This window comes from Marmota marmota, unplaced genomic scaffold (genome assembly GCF_001458135.2).
Source record: "Marmota marmota marmota unplaced genomic scaffold, marMar, whole genome shotgun sequence".
Lineage (NCBI taxonomy): Eukaryota > Metazoa > Chordata > Mammalia > Rodentia > Sciuridae > Marmota > Marmota marmota.
The window spans coordinates 11,980,204-11,998,985 of NW_026000240.1; positions in this window are offsets into that span (position 1 = coordinate 11,980,204).

Below are 18,782 nucleotides of genomic sequence, written 5' to 3' on the forward strand. Positions count from 1 at the left end.
TGGAGGATGGGAAAGGCAGCGGAGCACAACAGACACTAGGATGGCAATTTGTAAATCAATGGATGTGTAACTGATGTGATTCTGCAATCTGTGTATGGGGTGAAGGTGGGAGTTCATAACCCACTTGAATCAAAGTGTGGAATATGATATGTCAAGAAATTTGTAATGTTTTGAACAACCCACAATAAAAAATTAAAAAAAAAAAAAAGAAAAAAAAAAAAAAGAAATGCTAAGTTGACCCCTCTCCATAAAACGTTGACACTTGACAGCCCCGTGTTTTTAGAAGCCGATGCTAAACTGGGCTAGGAGTTCTTTGATGAGAGCCAACATGGGCTCTGGGAAGTGGAAATGTTTACTGGTCTGTGTAGGATTTGAAGCACCATGACAATACTTTTTTTTTTTTTTGCCCATAACCTTCACAGTCTTTGCTTCTGGGCCTAAAATAACAGTCTTTTTCCTCTTTTGCTCCCAAAGTTGAAGTATTGGGGAAACTGTATATTTACGGAAAATATGTCAAGAAAGATTCAGAGTAGGCTGTCGCCAAGTCTGCCACTGCAGGGTAGGGAGAGCACAGGGAGATGGTGTCCTGAACCCAAGCCACAACTCTGTCAGGACTTTCTATTTTGTGTAGACTCCTGAGATTTAAAAGCAGTAACAAAGACCAAGGTTCCCGGAGGAAGGTTCACATAGTTTGGGACAGGCTGTCATGTGGAGAGAGTCAGGGCTAAGGCTTTGACATTTAGGACAGATGAAACCCAAGGAACAAATAGTTGAATAACAGATTGCATTCAGATTGTCCCTTTTTGGCTACCAGCTGTGAAATGCATGTAACCTGTGATTTTGTGGTTCTTCATTTGTGAAATAAAGAGATAATAGTAATTTCCAAATGGTGCTTTCCTGAGGTCAAATGGAATAATACATGTGGACATATCTTGCCCGCTGTCGGGCACTGCTCAACCATGGTGGTGACGATGGTGCTGGTGACAATACACAATACATCAGAACAGCCGAAGTCACTGTAGAGGCAAAGATGTCTTCACACACAGGGCAAGAATTCCATCTGCACCCAAATCAGGTTCCTCTAGAGAAGCTCTGGAATCTTCCTGGAGAATCTCTATTGCTGAGTGCGCTCCTTCCAAAGCTAGGGTTCTCTTCTCCCTTCTGCCTTTTCTTTGTGTGTTTCACACACCTTCTAGGAGAGGTCTCCAAGAGCAAGTGCAGGAAGGGAGCTGTGGGTTGGGGAATATGGAGCCACTGGCAGGGTCTCCAGGACTGCGGACCAGGAAATCCGCCTCTTCCCTGAAGGAGGGAAGACAGCACCGGGATCAGCATGGCCCACAGCTTCACAGCTGTCTTCTGACTCCACTCCATGTGGCACCTTGAAGTGCCACCTTGGATGTCTCTCAGGCAGGTGGCCACAGCAAGACTTCTGGGTTTAAACCCAAGGTGGGGGACAGCCAGGTAATTTCCACTTATTTTCCAGGTGCAGTAACAGAGTCTAGTACCCCTCTGTCTCCAGGAACCCTTCCATGACCTTGAAAGCTGCCCAGAAGTCATCCATCAGCTGTCCCAGGCTTTCACTGTACATGTAAATAGCCTCCTCCTCACATTTTTTCTCCCTTAGGATCTAACGCCTCCTCTCTTGTTCCCCTTATAACTCTGCAAGTTCTATGAAAATTTACAAGCACTACACTGATTTTTATGGGGCCCAATAGTCTAAAAAAAAAAAAAAGAGAGAGCTGGAAGTGCTAAGTGGTAGGAGCATTTGCTTAGCACCATAGAGGCCCTGGGTTCTGTTCCCAGCACAGAAAGGAAGAGGTTCACATGAATTATGAAGAACTCTTCTAATTCTTTTATTTATTCTGTTTACAATTACTACAATTCAAAAGTCTAAAAATTTAGTTAACCAGCCTGTTGGTATTTCAACAACCACAAAACAAGCATTCCAGGACACAGAGCATTAGGGGTAAATGAGGGCGCATATTAAAAACAGGAGGCCTCGCAGACATTTTGGAACTCCCTAGAGGAGCTAAAATAAAATTCCCACTGGATATAAATTTTGAAAGGGCAAATTATAAAACTTTGGGGTTATCTGTGTCAACTCTTTAAAATATTTTTTCACCCAAATTATAGATTGATAAGCTAAAGGCAGAAAAGTAGCAGTTAAATAGAGCCACAGGGGACAACTGCAGTCTCATCACCAAGTTCACTGCTCAAATAAACTCTTTCTCTCCTTCTGTGTGTATTACTGTTCAGAATTCAGCATCCATTACATATGCAAGTTTGTTATCTTTTTTCCATTTGTTATATAATAAGCATTTCTCATCTATGAGACAATTACTGTAAAATATTTTGATAACTATCCATTAAGTAAATAATAAATTATTATATATTAGTAAACAAAATAATAGACCCTCATCACAAGTATATTTGTGGAAATTCTCAAATCATATATAATTAATATATAATTTCATAGAATACTGACAGGACATTACTATATTTACATCTGGGTAAAATTTACATCTAGAGGTGACTTTTGCTCTTCTAAATAGTTCATTTGATGAATATTTCTGTGCCTAACTCAGCATTTTGGATTCGTTCCTTAGTCTCTATTTCCCAAATGGAAATATTATACCAAATCATTATGTTTTGGTTTTTTGTTTGTTTTTGGCAGAGCAGCAAGTACGTATTATTCAAAGCATAAAGTAGACCTTACTGTCAAGGTCTACATTCCATTTCTATGGAAAAATGGACAACAACATCTCCAAACCACTTCCAACTGAAAGAGGGTGAAGTCATGGGAAGTAACCCAAAGTTCTGGTTCTCTATCAGGTGGGACATGGTCAGTTAAGGACATTCAGCTTCAGAGCAGCCCAAAAGTTCACAGTGGCAGATGACAGGTGACTGGACAAGGCATATATAGGACAGGAATCACGCTAAGACAACAATAAACAAGGTGGCGAAGCATTACTTTTTTGTAAAGAATTAGCACAAAAGCAAGTAGTATTTTAGTCAGTCTCTGAAAACTAGGAAGACAGTAACTCAGAATCATATCACTGAAAATAGATGGAAGTTTATCAATATAGGAGATTAGGAAGATCTGTAGATCTATGAGATCAAGCTCAAATTAACTCAGGACAAACTTGTGACTCTAGAGTCCTTTGTGATCATTATTATGAGGCACTCCCACACAAGAACCTTCCTTCATAACCTCTAGCTTTACTTACTTTTGGTAGGGCTGGCACAAATGTACATCTGGACTATGCTTAGGCTATACTCTCCTGCCAGGTGCTTACAACCAAGTTGGTCAAAACTGACCTTGCTCCTATTTAAAGAGTTAGCTGAAATTCTTCAGATATCATTCTTGGGGATATGTGCAAAACCTCTTGGCTCCTTTAGCTTTCCTCTATCAGTGGTGCCATCTGCCAGGATGGGTCAGAGTCTTGCTGATCTTTATATGGCTTCTCTTGGAAGCATAAGAAAGGTTTCCATCTCCAATGACCCTCATCTTTGCAGAATGTGCACTGGTTGGCTTCCTGTTCTCTAGAGTCCTCTGGATCTCCTTGATGATCAGCAGATAGTGTGACTCACCAGAATTGCAGGGCCCAGAGAGGGATCCTGTTGTTCTCTGGGTCCTGGCTGACCTTAGAAAACAAGGGCCAAAATGTTGGCTAGAAGTTATTTTTTTTTTGTATCATAATCATCTTGGGATCTTGATACATTGGACAAAATAGCAAAATTGAAATCCTAGTCCAGTTTCCAATCAACTTTTTTGAGAACACCAAAAAATGAGAATGACTTTTGATGGTAGAGAATATTATGGAGACTTTCATTTGTGCTCTTCTAAACCTATTATGCAGGGTCCTCCTCCATCCTCCTCATAGCCATGATGTGTAGGTACAATTATGAACCCCACTAAGCAGAAGAGGAGACTGAGGCCCCAAGAGCTAAGAGAGGTGGTCTGCTGTCCAGAGAGAGACAGTGGGGTTTGAATCTCCCCACCTGACTCCCGCACTTTGTTCCTACCCCTGTTCTCCAATGACATAGCAATCCTTCAGATTATAAGACAGGAAAGAGCCAAACTTCTCTCCACAGAATGTTGACTTTTATCATCTGCTTCCTTCCGTTACAGAGAATAATCTCCCTTGGAGGCCAACAGAGTGAAATTAAAGCAATTACCAGAGCCACTGGCCAGAAAGACTGAAGAGGATGCTGCTAGAAGGAGATGATGTTCATGAGAAAGGAATTTCAGGTGGAAACCCATTTCACAGGGATCCTGTAGCAGAAACTGCACTTGAAATATTTAAACTTAACTCCTAGCTACGTCTCTGGGCTTAACTGGGGGTAACTGAGCACAGAGTTAAGGGTGAGGGAGATTTGCTTTGGAGGATGTGTGAGAGGCAAGGAACTCGAAGGGTTCCACGTTAGGTTACTCACCTCTAAGTGCCCCTAGGAAAGTGGATCTGTCTCCTGTAACTATACCCTCATCCCTGAACTAGGCGCCTAAAGTGGAGAAAGCCTGAAACAAATGATTGTGGAACCCAAATCCTCTATGCTACTTCCAGAGAGCCTCCAAGACCGACTCTCTGGTGGAGGGAGTGAAACCTTCCTATGGGGACAAGAACTGTAAGAGAGCCAAGAAAGGGCTCATAGGAAGATACCTGAAGGAACAGCAAGCAGACGGTTGATGGAGTGCCCCGACGGAAAGGAACAAGGGCCTGCCAAAGCATGTGCTTTCCTGCTTTAGAAACATAAGGAAGAATGTGCTGGAATGTGTTATGTATGTGAAAAGTAAAGGTTAACAGAATCGGCTACCTTGCACTTGAATCCAATATGTTCACAAAGAAACTATTTTGATTCTGTATGTGCATTCAGACATTTTAATTAGAACTATACCAATATTTAAAATTTTTTGGTAATATGTTAAAGTAACTTTTGTTAAAGTATAAAGAAAGAGTGACAAGCAGAAGGTGAGTAGAAAGGCCAAGGCAAGAGAGAGGCAGAACCTAAGGACCCTTGGCCCAGGCAGGCCCCGGATCCTCCAGCATTTACCTGTGTTCACTTAACCTGTCAGATTGTGTGTAGGGCCTTCAGCTTTATCACTTGAAAGTCTGTATCTGCTCTAGTTGGTGCCACAGCTGCTGTGCTGTCCTTACCCACAGCTCTTCCTATGGCACCATGTATTTCTAAAGTTTAAAGGATGCTGAAATGACAGTCATGATAATGAAGAACTTTTTCCAAATGCACTTATGTTTCTTCCCATCAGCTCAAGGTTAACTCAGACACATTTCACAGTATGATTTTAGACACTTGCTCTTCTCAAAGTTTAAATAAACATGCAGGAATCTGAGGGACAGTGTTCATTGGTGGTTGAAATGTCATCTTTAAGCTCTGGGCTCCTGCCCCAGCTCAGGCGGTGGCTGGCTGTGTGACCTTGGGCTAAGATCAAGGAGCTTCAAAGTGCTTCTTAGGCAGTGGGGTCTAATGGTCTCTGCGCAACAGGTTGTCACAAGAATCTGACGGCATGGCAGATGGAGTTGAGCACAGTGCCTGGGACTCAGCAGACAACAAACAAGAGTGGCTCTCCTGACCCCAGTTCAACCCTGCGGAGTGGACAACCGTGGCAAGAACTGGATTCCTCCTGAGACTCCATAACTTCCTGAGCATGGGTAGGCCAGAAATTCCCTGGGAATTGTTGAAATGTTTTCTTCCAGATCTGATGAATTCCAGGGCTTACGAAAAATGCAGAACTGAAACTCATTAACCAGCATCTGCAAAAATCATCATATACGAGCGGGTGAAATTTGGGGGTTGGTTCTCATTGTGTCCCAGCCGCGTTGTTTCCACATTTATTTTGTACTTTTGCTTCTGGTTTTGTTTGTGTCTTCTGTTAACATCAGATTCCCCCGTGGCCTCATGGACAAACTTACTCTTCTGTGTCGAACTCAGAGTGTAAGATGATCTCAATTCGAAAACACTTATTTGACCTTACAATTGGAAGAAAGGGTGACTTGGTCGTGAATTTCTCTTTTTCCAATTGGTCTATGGAAGACTGAAGAGAACCCTCTATATTTCTTCTCTTGATCCCACATACTATTCCTTCAGCTTCAAAATAAACAAATGAAAATAAAATTCATGTACATAAAACAGGTTCATGCAAGCCTTCCATGCGGGGTAATTCAAACACACATGGCCACTGAGCCGAGCTCATGAGAAAATTTCTCTACTAGTAACAAAAAGCAAGGCCTAAATTTACACATGTGATCATCTGAAGTCTAAGAATAAGTGGAACACTTTCTTTTTAAAGAGAAGCTCATAGTAAAGCTATAAGCTTAAGAATAAGTAGAACACTTTCTAACGTGAAGCTCATAGTTTTACTATTAAATTGACTTTTTTTTTTTTTTGGCCAATTTAAACAGGCAAGAGTTGGCTGTGTTGAAGGACCAGGAAGAAATAGGTAAAAGCCATCACCTCTCTTGTTGGGGCACTAATTAACTTCATAACACAGGCTGTGATTCCTGCTGTGCTGATTTTTCTAAATAAAGTATGCTGAAAAAAGATGTTCACACATAAAAAGGGGAGTGAGAAATTGGAATACAAATACAAAATGAAGACAAAGTTTCAAAAGAAAATTAAATAGACTTCATAAATAGAAAAAAAACATTGTATAAATGAATAAGAAAAGACAACATAGGTTTTGAATGATTAAACTAGAGGCTAAGACATTTAAATAAAATTGATAGCATTGTTATAACATAATCAAGAATTTAAAAGAGTAGGGATTAGGAAAATCTAAATCAATTAGAAGTGTGTGTGTGTGTGTGTGTGTGTGTATGCTGTTTGCTGTTAAGATGATGATACAGGGGCTGGGGATGTGGCTCAAGTGGTAGCGCGCTCGCCTGGCATGTGTGCGGCCCGGGTTCGATCCTCAGCACCACATACAAACAAACATGTTGTATCCGCCGCTAACTAAAAAATAAATATTAAAATTCTCTCTCTCTCTCTCTCTCTCTCTCTCTCTCTCTCTCTCTCTCTCCCCTCTCTCACTCTCTCTTTAAAAAAAAAAAAAAACATGATGATACAGATTCAAAAATCTTGTAGTCATGTGAAACCAATCATAGTTTCCAAAACAAAAAGCATGGAGCTTGGGGTCTATTCCTTTCTTCACTCTGTGCATGGCACTGTTTTTTGGGTCCTGGGAAGTGAGGGCTGGGTGACTGGCAGCAAGCTCTGGGCCTCCCACCAGCATTGCCTGTCACTGTCCCAGCCAATGAGGGGCAGCTGTAGCAGGGAAAACACCCTCCTCAGAGACTCTGTGACCAGAATCCACTGTTCCAGCCCACCCATCGGGAAAGTCCATCACACAAGACTCAGTTCAGACAGTAACATGGAATTTCGTTATTCAGATTCCACTTCGGATTTGAACAAGCAACATGTTCTGCGTTTTCATGGTCAAAGCTTTATCTTCCCCCAAATGACCTGGTTGCAACGCCTTTGGAAAATGGTAGGCGAACACCTATTGATAAGACTTTAAATGTTGAAAGAAAGTTAGATATTACTTTAAGTACAATTTAAAGTGGAAATTAGCATCAAAATAGCTCAAATTTTTTAATTAATAAAAGGATATGAAGATTGTCACCGATAATAACAGTTTTAAGCTATACTCTCAAATTGTGATAATTTTAGCTTTATCGTAAAGTCAGCTACATTTTCACATTTTTCATCTTGAAAATGTCTCCTTACATTATGACTCTAATCCTAGATTATTGTTTTGATTTAATCTCTTTGTTCTTTTATCATTTTGAATGTTTCTCATTTCTAACAAAATGAGCATAAGGAAATGCATTAATTTTTGAAGCTTTAATTGCATGTCACTATTTTAATGTGTTTCCTTTATCAAAGGCTGCCGCATTCCATTCCCGCCTGAAATCTCTCACCTCAAGCTGCCTGTCTAGATAGCGCTCCATCTTCTAGTCTCAGGAGGGTAATCAGGCACTAGGGAGGAGGCCTCCCTACCCTTTTATTTTCTTCTGGAAATTGCAATCTTACTAAATCTCTCTTTCAAAATACTGACGTTTGATTTGGAAGAAAGTGGTATCATTTTTGCTATTACTGAGGAAGTTTGTCAGCACCTCTGTGATATCCCCCCTGCTTATTCCGTACCTTGGCAGTGACATGCCCTGCAAAACAGTTAGGTCATGGAATTGAACTCTCCCCAACCATTCCTTGCCAGCAGCCTATTTTGCCCTGGAAGCTACTCCCTTGAGTCTGTCCTCAGTTCAAAGCCTACTTTTGCTTTTACAAAGTCAGAGAAGGCACAGAAAATTTTTTTTTCCATGCAAATATCCTTAAAGGTGTTCACGGGCATAACAGAGACATTTAAGGGTCTCACTGAGACCCTAACAGGATAATGTGCCATAACAGCATGAATGTGTAGAAGTCACTGGAGCACAGTGCTCAAGACAGCGACAGCCAGTCTTCCAGCCTTGCCCTAAGCTATGTGCTGAGCGCATGCCGAGCAAGGGAAGGGAGATGCCAGCAGCCTGGGAGGCATGGCTGGGAACGTGGCTTCTCTGCATGAAGTTGGATTTCTATGACTTGAATGTTCCTTCCCAAGTTTACAGGAGAAAAAAAAAACTGTTTATGATATTTAAAGAGTCTCCAGCAATTCCTGAGTTTGGAATATTCTAAAATATTCTAGTTTTATGGAAGCCACACTTTCTTAACAAAACTATGTTCATTTAACTCAATGTTAAAAGACACAAGGAATATGTGCAAGATGTAGGTTACAAGAAAGAGGAAGAGCTCCAAGTCCACTAAGAAAAATTAAATTAAATTTAAAGGACAATAACAAATATTTGCATAAGATTTACTATAATCATCCTTCTTAGCACCTCACATATCTTCATGTGTTTTGTTTAATCCTCCCCAGAAACTCATAAGCTGGGTCTTCCTGTGAGTCTTGCTTTTTATATGTGGGAAGCCAAACATAGGAATCAGCTTAGTTATTAAAAACAAAGCTTCAAACCCAGGGAGCCTGGCCACAGGGGTCTGCTCACGAGCAGTATATCACACAGTCTCCTAATGCCTCCTGCGGTGTTTCTACATGTTCACAAACACACCATTCTGGCCCGAGAGCTGCAAGTATAGCTAGGATGAACCATTTCTTGAATCAACAGCCATATACTGGGTATATCGATGAGAATGTGAGCAGGCCTGGGACAACAGCAAGACAGAAAGCATTTCAGTTCAGAATACAATTCAAAAAATATTATTGAAGACCAAACAAAATGTTAAAATGTGATTCTTAGGGGCATAACATTAGCAAGGGAAATGCAGCTTTAGCTTTCTTATGAAGACCTTGGAAGTCAAGGTCATTATAATGCATGGAAAAAAATTAATGAAGATGCCAACCAGTGTGCTTGTTGGAAGAGAAATGTGACCTCGGTCCACAGCACATCGACTCAGTATCAGGCAGTAATTGCCAAGATTCATCTGTCCTAGCCAAGGACTCATTTTCCAGCAGGTAAAGTACACTTTACCAGATAAGCTTTATCACGTTAAATTAGCAATGATGCCATGGTCACAATTCAGACGTTTACCCAGTGCCTCCCTAAGCTAAAACCAGCACTGTGCATTTCAACACCAGAGCTTGTGGTAATAATGCTTTGTTCACATAACATGAGGTGTTCTAGCAGGCACTGCCTTAATCTAAATGTATAAGGAATATAAAAACCAACACATGAAGAAGCTATTTCATGGTATCTATGCAGATTAACCCTCCTGTGATCAATGCAAAGGGCACTGGTTTGAACTTGCAAATCAAGCTCCTAGAAGAATGCTTGGCACACACTGTAGGTGCTCAGCAGTATTCCTCACATGGATGAACAAACACACCTGGCTGGAAAGCAAAGAGCAGGTAGCACGTGGGGCACTCTACTTACTAGTAAAGGAAATGTACAAGTGGGGAAGGCTTGGTTTCTGGTCTGGCATGTGAGGATCTTAGAATTCACCACTCTGTCCTAAAAGCAAGCTTAAAAAAAAAAAAAAAAAAAAAAAGCTAAATGATGGCTCTTGCCCTCTGAGTCAGTCTAAATCCAGGGAACAGGAGACTTCTCTAAAGAACTTTGCAACTGTGGGCCACATAACCTCCTGATTGGGGAGATTAATGAGACCACTGGAGAACAGAAAGCCAACCAGTGCATTTGCTATGAAAAGAAGGGTCATCAGAGAAGGGAAACTTCCCTGATGCTTCCAAGGGAAGCCACATGGTCAAGCAAGACCTGAACCCATCCTAGAGCAAATGTCTCTAGCAGAACTGAGAAGCTGCTGTAAAGTTACCCCAGGACTCCCATGGAAACTCAGCTGACTGTTAACAATAGATAGAAACTGTTAGAGTCTGTAAACAAGTCAAAATAACACCTGGCATTTTGCCAGGGGAATGTTAGAGTTCGTAAACAAGTCTGGATGGTGCCTGGCAAAATGCCAGAGGGAGTGGTTTGAGAAGTAACAAAAGCGAGCCATTAAGTGTGGAGATTCCTGATTGGTTGACTGATGTATCTAGTTTATGTTAATTAGATAAGCTGTGTGGAATGTATAAATACTGCTCCTGTCCTGCAATAAACGGCTTCCACTCCTGCTGTATCAACGTACACAAGTTGTTCGTCACCCCCCGGTTATTTTGCCCAGCCAGCCGGGCTGCGGCAAGAAACAAAAGTCAGTTTGACTGCTTCATCTTAAACACTTAGCAAAGACAGTTAAAACCAAAACACAGCTATTCCTGGGCATTTTAAATAATAATAATAGTTAAATGTAACTTAAGGTATACACCTTGCATTAGCCCCCAAGAATAAGTAAACTGGAGGCTACAAAAGAGATTATTAGGCAGAAATGCCTGATAACTATCAAAAGGAACTGCCAGAGTAGTTTTTAGTTTAAGGCTTACAGATATTCCTAACCTACACGGGTGGGCTTGGTGTTTGCTAATATGATTATGCAGCCCTAAGTAACAGAATTAAAGGTTTCTCTATTAGACACAGAGGTCATACTAGTAAAAGAATTTTGCAAGATCAGATGACATTAAATTATTAAACAGTATCTTATGGGGAAGGACATCTGTAACACTAAAAGTTAAATGTTATGTTTACATTCCTGATAACTGGGGATGTTAAAGCCTGGTGAGGATACATCTATTATAAAGCAATATGTTCCAGCTGCTGCAACATTTGTTCACTACTCATAGAGAGTACTCTATGAGTACTCTCATAGAAGCACCCATCCCCAAATGACTTTACAACCTGTTCTTCCCCAACCAGACTTCAAACTGAATTGACTTCTAAAAGGGAATTCACATCCCCCATGTCACCCCCCACATCGCCCCCCACATCTACCCCATGTCGTCGAGCCCCCTCATGTTCGATGCCCCCTCTTAGCTTTGAAGGAGCCAGAACAAGCTGTTGCCCCTGCTCCTTAAAACAATAAGGAGTTCCTAAAATTAGAGGGGGGAATAAAGCCAGAAATAGATAGACAGTGTAGATAGGTAAATCAAGTCAGGTTGGATCTAGGATGCCAATTTTGAGTGAGTTTGGGAAGTTGAAGACTGTCCCCTGAGGGTTACCATTTACTCTACCAAGATATAGAGCCTGCCCAAATATACCCCCAACTGAGGGAACCATGATTGGTTCCCAAGTTTCCAGACAAAGGGGGGAATGAGAAACCAGTCTCTACCTCAGAGGAAAGCCTGTCCAAGGAAGGGGGCATGACCCTCGTCCTTGGAAAGACCCACAGAGCACTCCTAGGCACATACCCACCCTGCTGAGTTATATATCTACAAATAACAGGAGAGATCTGCTGTGCCAGGTGTCTCTGAGTCAGTCAGGCTAGATGAGGACCCATAGCAATCCCCTGGCAGCCACCAATCAGCATGAGACAGGGAAATACCTGGGATGCCAGACGACCCTCCCAGTAGTTTATGGTGGTTGATAACATGTTGGGAAACCATATAGGTTAGCACATACTCCCCTCATGGCCTAAACCAATCAGTTCAAATGAATCCCCCTCTTGTACTAACCAATCACCCCTAACCGACTTGTTCCCACCAGTGAATGTGCTAATCAATATTAAGAGTTGTTGTTTGATTTACCCGCGGTGTGTGATGATTTGCTAAGAGATGCTATGATGTATGTGAAGTCCCTGCCTTCCCCAAAGAGTGTATAAAACTGCTGCCAACCCTGGGCTCGGGGCCTCTCAGTGTCACCAGTTGCTGTGTGTGCGCAGAGGACCGAGCTAGCTCACAATAAACACCTCTTTGCTGCTTAAAAAAAAATAAAAATAAAAAAATTTTAAAAAAAGCTAAAAGAACTAAAAATGCACAATTTCTTAGATCTATCAGAGAGAGGAGGTCATGAGCAAACCATTGCTCTCAAATTAGACAGACAGGGAGACTTAAGAATCACAATCTCTAAATCAGAAATTATAAGCAAAAGCCTCCCCAGGAACCAGCACCAGGCTGAGGACATAGCAGATAAATGGCCGAGGCCTCGGTGTGGACAAGACAGAGAAGTCAATCCACAGGGACGCCCATCACCAGGGTCCCGTGTGCTGCCAGGCTCTTCACCTGCAGCAGTCCCACCAGCCAATACAGCGAATGTTGGAGAAATCTCTTCCTCTTTCTAGCAGGGAGAGAAAAGGTAATCATTTTGAAATACCCCAGAATATTCTGCATTCTATTGGTTGAAGGGAGGCCAGCCCTCAGGAGAAGCATCTCAACAGAGCCCAGCTAGCTAGGATGTCACTGCAGCTGAATGCCACTGGGGTAAGAGAATACAGCACTCCTTTCCTGGAGGGGGAACTACTCAGCCCCAGGCCCCTCTATCTGTCCTGCCCCACCTAGGTGGGGAGAGGCCTGAGAGGCACCAGCAAAGCTCCCTTGGGGTATGGCACCCTCAAAGATGGATACCTGGTCACTAGACTATTAAAAAGTTTCCTTTGATCCCACTTCTCTCCATGATGTCACCAAAGGATTACTTACCACAGTTCCCTTTAACTTGTCAGGGAAGCCTACCTCACCCAAAATTACAAGGCACACTGAAAGACCAAAAGAAAAAGAATTCATATTTAGAGAAAGCCGAATTATATATGTATATATGTATAATTCATATATGTGATATATATGTATATATGGAGAGAGAGAAAGAGAGAAGAGAGACTGAATAAACACAGAACCAGAGTCATGTATTAGCAGGAATGTTAGAATTATAAGGCCAGGAATTCTTAAAACTAATATACTAAGTTCTTTAATGAAAAAAAGTAGATAGAATATGAAAAGAAAAGAATAATGTAAGTAGAAATATGGAAACTCTAAGAAAGAATGAAAAGTAATGCTAGACCTCAACAACATTGGGAGAAAATGAATGCTGTTCGTGGAGTCATTAGTAGATTAGACAAGGCTGAAGAAAGACTCATGGAGGTTGAAGACATATCAATAGAGAAATCGACACATGGAAAGCAAAGAAGAAAAGACCGAAAAAGAGCAGGATATGCAAGCACTGTGACACAACCTCTAAAGATGTAGCTTATGCATAAATGGAATACCAGAAAAAGAGAAACAGCAGAAAAATTTGAAACTAATGACTATGAACATCATTAAATCAATGTCAAACTGCAAATCATAGGTCAGGGACATTCAGAGAAGATAAATGCTGAACAGCTTCCACAAGAGCAAGGTATATCACATTCAAACTTCACAAAATCAAAGATAAAAAGAAATTCCTGAAACAAACCAGAGACAAAAATCACCTTCCATTGTGTGAAGAACAACATAATTTCATAGAAGCTTCCCTCAGGGACCATGCAAAAAAGGAGAGAAGAGAAATATTTAAAGTGTTGAGAGAGAAAAAAAAACTAATACAGAATTCTGCACCTTGTAAAATTGTCTTTTCAAGGAGAAGGAGATATAAGGACTTTCTCAGTCTAACAAAATTGAGGTGATCAGTTGCCAGAACTGCATTTCAATGAATAATGGAAGAAACTCATCAGAGAGAAGGAAAATGGTCTTGATCAGAAACTTGATCAAGACATTAATCTACATTAAGAACCTCAGAGAATGAGGAACTAAAGAGTCACTAAAACTTACATTTTTATTTATTTATTTATTTTTTGGTACTGAGGACTGAACCCAGAGTGCTTAACCACTGAGCCACATGCTTGGCCTTTTTTATATTTTATTTAGAGACAGGGTGTCACTGAGTTGCTAAATCCTTGCTAAATTGCTGAGGCTGGCTTTGAACTCACAATCCTCCTGCCTCAGCCTCCCAAACTGCTGGGATTACAGGCATGTGCCACCATGCCCAGCCATTTTTCTAATTCTGAATTGACCTAACAGATAACATTTCATACAAAATAATAATAGCAACAATGTATTTTATTATGCTTATGCATCCATACTCACAAACATGTATATGTAAACTTCTAAGTCACGTAAATGACAGTAATGACAAAAGGCATGAGAGGAAGAAATTAGGATTATTTTATTATAAACTAATCACACTAAATGAAGAAGTGTTGTATTATTTAAAAATGGACTTGGGTTAATTGTAAATAAGTATTACTTATTCTAGAGTAAGAAGTAAAAATGTAAACAAACATAATTGATATGCTAAGGAATGATGAAAAAATGGAAACCTAAAATGCTTTAGAAGGACAAGAGGCAGTAAATGTATGACAGACATAAGTGAAAAAAATAAGAAAGTCAAATACAAAATAAGAGCAAATATGGCAAGCGATCAACCAACTATGTGGAGAATCATGTCAAAGGTCAATGGTCTAAATGCACCTATTAAAAGACAGAGATTGTCAGAGTGGATCAAACCCAATGCCTGTACCAGGTGTACTATAGTAGCACACACCTGTAATCCCAGGATGCAGGAGGCCAGGACAGGGGAGTCACAAGTTCAAGACCAGCCTAAATTCTACATAGTCTATAAGACACTGACTTTAAATATGAAAACACCTACAGATTAAAAGTAAGTGGAACTCCAAGAGCAGGATGATGATAACTGCTTGACCCTTGGCACTCCCCAAGCCCCACCAAAAAGCACAAAAACAAGGGATAAAGAACTACATTTTGACTAGTGTATAGAGGAGAGTTCAGGAGTACAGGGAGGTGCAGAAACCCTGAGGAGCAGAGTCTCAGGATGGCCACATGGAGAAGGGAATGAACCCCCTGTCCAGCCATGCCAGCCCTCTAATCAGGACCAGTTTGAACCAGGAGGAAGGCTTCCTACCAGGAAGGGCTAAGGAAGAGGCTTCTGGCAGCCTCCCTCACTGACATGGAGCCTGCAATCTGTGCTACTGGAGAATCTTGGTCTCTTCAGGCCCTGGGGCAAGTTTAGGGAGCTGCCTGAAGTTCACATACTGTCACTTTAGAGAGGAAACTTGCATTACACCCCACCCCCACCATGACCCAAGCTGCTACTTTACTGCAACACCTTAAGACCAGAGCCACCTTAGAGTGGATTCTGCTCTGGAGCTCAGTAGCCACTGTGTTCCTCCACTCCTGAGGTTCTGCCATCAGTGCCCCAGGCTTATACGTGCCTATGCACCACTCTCCTGCTGAATTGCTGTAGCTCCTTGACCCTATGGATAAGCTACCTTGGAAATACTCCATGTTCCCCATCAAGTGGCTGGTGTGCCCCACTTTCAGCTATTTATAGCTTAAGTCCAGCAAGCAGAATAGCTGTGATCTCCAGCATGTGAGTCCATAAAGCACCCTGTTCGCCAAGGAATAGCTGGTCTGGCCCAGTGGGAAGGCTGAGCCTTTTCCAACAGAACAACCAAGCACGTACCCCCCAACTATGTCCAAAGAAGCACACAGCACCTCACCTTCAGGGAAGCTGTACCTGAGCTAGCACAGCAGCCAACACTCCTTGGCATACAAACCAGCCCAGCACCCCAACTTCAAGGCACTGGAGATTTGCCTCAGGGGAATAGCCCTGATGCTCGATCCCCATATCAAACCCAATATCAAGAAGGATAGCCTCAGCTAAGACTCCCCACTGTGAAGAAAGATGAGAAGAATTCCTAAATCCTTTGCCATTGAGAATTCTGATGATATCCCTTGTCTCCTCTGCCACCCAAACTCCTGCAGTGTAGTCCAATGAAGCACTGACAGACATTGCTACTGTTCATATCAGCTGGGGAAGATGCAGGGGGCTACTCTACTGTGCCCACCCAGAAACAGAGCCACTGCACTCGGTCCAACCAACACCCAGAACTCATCTGCAGGTGAAACTCTTTCCCTACAAAAGCTACTCTATAAAACTGTGAAGGTGACTGTTCCACCAGATTCCCAGATACCAATATAGGAATGAACAGGAAAAAGTAAGGAGAAATAGTATCACCAAAGAAACACAGTAAATCCCCAGTGAAAGTTATCAAGCAAATGGAAATTTATAAATTGGTAGAAAAGAAATTCAAAATAATGATCTTAAGGAAACCCAATGAGATCCAAGAGAATACAGATAATTCAATAAAACCAGGAAAAGAGTACATGATTCAAATTACAAACTCAATAAAGAGGTAGATATCATAAAAAGAAAAACAAATAGAAATCTTGGAACTAAAAAATTAAATTAATACAATGAAAAAAAGAACTATTGATAACTTTAAAAGCATGCCAGATCAAGTAGAAGAAAGAATCTTTGAACTTTAAGACAGGTTTTTCAATATAACCCAGCTACATGGGGCATTTAAAAGAGTGAAGAAACTCTAGGGGACTTGTAGGACACTATTAAACAAACAAATGTTTGCATTATGGGTATGCCAGTAGGAGAAGAGACACAGAAAAGCACAGAAAGCTCATTTAGAAAAATAATTGCTGAAAAATTCCTACATCTTGGGAGATATGGACATGAGATCTATGGCATTCTAAAGTCCCCAAGGAGGTCCTCTCCTAGACATGTTTGTAATTAAATTATCAAAAGTTAAAGACAGAAAACTCTAAATGCAGCATGAGAAAATATTAGGGAGACCCCATTAGGATATCAGTAGGTTTCTGAGAAGAAATCTTGTCGGTCAGTAGAGAAAAGAAAGACATTTTCTTTTTTTTTTAATTTTTATTGTTGGTTGTTCAAAACATTACATAGTTCTTGATATATCATATTTCACACTTTGATTCAAGTGGGTTACGAACTCCCATTTTTACCCCGTATACAGATTGCAGAATCACATCAGTTACACATCCATTGATTTACATATTGCCATACTAGTGTCTGTTGTATTCTGCTGCCAAGAAAGACATTTTCAAAATCCTGAAAGAAAGTTAAAATACCAGTCAAGAATACTATACCCAGAAAAGCTATCCTTCAGAAACAAAGGAGAAATGAAGTCTTTCCCAATCAAAACCAGGAGGAACTTAACCACTACTAGACAAGCCTTATAAAAAATGTTTAAAGAAGTTCTTCAACTGAAAGGGAAGGAAAAATTGCCATCCAAACATATGAAAGTGTAAAATTCACTGGTAGCGATAAATTCACAAATAAATTCAGAACAATCTATTATTATAATTTCAAATGTCTGAAAGTCAAACTAGTCAAAAATAGCTATATCTACAATAAGTTGTTAAGGAATATACAACATATAAAGATATAAATTTAGTAACAAAAATATAAATTGTGATGGAGGATCAAAGTGTAGAGTTTTTGTATGTGATCAAAGTTAAATTACTTTCAGCTTAACATAGTCTATTAAAACTATCAGATTTTTTTATGTAAGCCTCAAGGTAACCACAAATGGAAAATTATGACAGATAAAGAAAATGAGAATGAAAAATGAATCAAAACTTAGCAATACAGAAAACCACCAAACCACAGAGGTAAACAACAAGAAAAGAGAGGAAGAAAGAATTTACAAAATCACCAGAAAACAATTGATGGAAGGGCCATGTTGTCAATAATTTATCTCACAATATTAACCTTGACTGTCAACAGATTCTACTCTTTGATTATAGGACAGGGAGTGGCTGAATGGATTTTAAAACCCCCAAGATCCAAATATTTGCTGCCTAATAGAGACCCCCTTTTTAACTGTAAGGACACATATTAGCTGAAAATAAAAGGATAGAAGAAAATATTCCATGAAGATAGCAATCAAAGGAGAGCAGGGGTGGCTTCAAGTCAAAAACCCAAAGATAGTCTATGTTCTCAACATTAGAGCATCAAAATTTATAAAGCAAATATAATGCACATGAAGGGAGAAATAGATGGCAGTATAATAATAATAGGGTACTTCAGTATCTTACTCTCAATAATGGTTAGATGGGAAATATGAACTTGAACTGCTGTTGAAAACAAACAGATCCGACATACATAATTAGAACTTTCTATACAACACAGCAGCACTTAATTCTTTTCCAGTGCACATGTTACACTCTCCAGGAATAGCATATGTTAGGCCACAAAACAAGTCTCAACAAAGTCAGGAAGACTGAAACCGTACCTATCTCTGTTTCTGAACATGTCGGTATGCAACTAGAAATCAATAACAGGAAGAATCTTGAAGGATTAAAAAAAATATATAGAAATTGAGCAACATGCTCATGAAAAGCCAAAAAGTCAAAGAAATTAAGAGAGAAATTAATAGATATCTTCAGACAACAATAATGGAAACCCAACACACCCACACCTATGGGATGCAGGAAAGGCAATTCCAAGAGGGAAATATATAGCAATCAATTCTTCCATTGCAAATGGAGAAAGATTTCAAAAAATAGAGCCCAAGATCAT